Genomic DNA, 2,119 nt, shown 5'->3' with positions numbered 1-2,119 from the left:
CCGTTTGCAATGGGCACACATCCGCAGGTTCCTGGACAGGCCCTCGTCTGCCTTGGCACATCATCTGCTTTGAGCTGCTCATGGTACTGCTAGCTCTGCGGAGTCTTTGGCTGTTGATCCAGGGCAAGCATGTGTTGGTCCGGATGGACATCACAGCAATGGTAGCACCACCATAAACCACCAAGACGCTTGCCCCGCATGTCGCAACTCGCCCACCATCTCCTCCTCTGGAGCCAGCAGCGGCACTGAATCGCACAGCGGATGCATTGTCATGGCAGGTGACACTCAGGGGAGAGTGGAGGCTCCACCCCCAGGTGGTCCAGCTGATTTGGAGTCGATTCGGAGATGGCACAGGTAGACCTGTTTGCCTCCTAGGAATCCTCCCACTGCCCACTGTGGTAAAAATGTTTCTTTTCCACAAATTTTCCTGAGGAAGATCCTTCTTTTTCAGGGTCGAGGTCTGGATCGTGATCTGGCACCTGCAACCAGACCTCTAGAACCTCCATGTCTGGCCCCTGGTTGGGACCCGGAAGATCTAAGCGACATACAACCTGCGGTGGTAGACATGATCACTCAGGCAAAGAGCCCCTTCTACCAGTCGATTGTATGCCTTGAAGTGGCACCTATTTGCAAATTGGTGTTATTCCCAAGGCAAAGACCCACAGAGTTGTGCAGTCGGGTTGGTGCTTTCCTTATTGCATTAGAGGTTGTTGGGGCGGCTGTCCCCCTGCACCATTAAGATGTGTGTAGCCACTATAGCGGCACACCACGATGCAGTGGACGGTATTTAGGAAAGCACAACCTGATCATCTGGTTCCTTAGAGGCGTCAGGAGGTTGAATCCTCCTAGGCCGCACCTCATTCACTCATGGTGCCTCTCTGTGGTCCTGCTGGGCCTTCAGTTGACCTGAAAGCCCTCTCCTTGAAGACGGCCCTCCTATCTATGCTCACCTCCATCAAGAGGGTTGGGGACCTGCAAGCATTCTCTGTCAGTGATAAATGCCTAGATTTCGGTCTGGCGTAATCTCACGTGATCATGAGACCCCGGCCGGGCTATGTGCCCGAGATTCCCACGGCCCACTGTAGAATCAGGTGATAAACCTTCAAGCGCTGCCCCAGTAGGAGGCAAACCCAGCCTTGTCTTTGCTGTGTCCGGTACGTGCTTTGCATATGTATTTGGACTGCACAGAGAGCTTTAGACGCTCTGAGCAGCTCTTTGTCTGTTTCGGAAACAGAGGATTGCCCACTGGATTGTGTACGCCATCACGTTGGCATACCAGGCCTGTCCCCCTCTGGGACTACGAGCGCACTCTAATAGGAGTGTAGCCTCCTCCTGGGCCTTGGTCAATGGCGCCTCTCTTACAGACATGTGTAGAGCAGTAGGCTTGGCAACACCCAATACCTTCGTGAGGTTCTACAATTTCCGTGTTGGCAGGTTTCTTCCCGTGTGTTGTCAGGTACAAACAGGCAAGTCGCAGGACTACTGGCCGGGTGTACCGCTAGCACACAAGAGCCTTTCCCCTTCCCCAGGGCAAGACGTGCGCTCTTTCATCCACGTAAGTTCCCGGGAACTGTGAACCCTGGATTCCTCCCTCAGCACCTGTGGCAAGCAAATTCGGTGGAGAAATTAGATGCCAGGCCCAGTACTTGTGTCAGTATGCCCTGTTCAGGTCAGCCCCTGTACTGGGATAGGTGCCCCATATGTGTTGGTTTCCTGTCAGTAACCCCATATGACGTAATCTTCCTTGGTACGGTCTCCTTGATAGTAGACCCATGTCTCCCCTTGGGCAGAGTCCCCTCTGCCACTGGTCGTCATGATTGTAGGGCTCCGTCCCCTCCGGGTAGGACCTACCATGGGGACTTCTCCACATGCGACACTGCTGACAATACTTGCAAGAACATGTGACGTATTTTCACACAATTACCTGCCCTTCGGGCAGGGTGTGGTCTCCGTGATGTCTTTTTCCAAGGACACCTACCCCGACGTGAATACGTTTGGCCCCAGATGGAATGAAGTGAGTTCTTTCTCCGGAAGGGAACGGGGTTACAACAGTAACCTAGATTTTTTTGTTTGTTTTTGTTTTTACAGCACGCATTGAAGAACTCACACTGGAGGGTCC

The sequence above is a fragment of the Xyrauchen texanus genome, chromosome 6 (assembly GCF_025860055.1).
Source record: "Xyrauchen texanus isolate HMW12.3.18 chromosome 6, RBS_HiC_50CHRs, whole genome shotgun sequence".
In the NCBI taxonomy this organism is placed as follows: domain Eukaryota; kingdom Metazoa; phylum Chordata; class Actinopteri; order Cypriniformes; family Catostomidae; genus Xyrauchen; species Xyrauchen texanus.
This window is presented reverse-complemented; position numbering follows the sequence as displayed.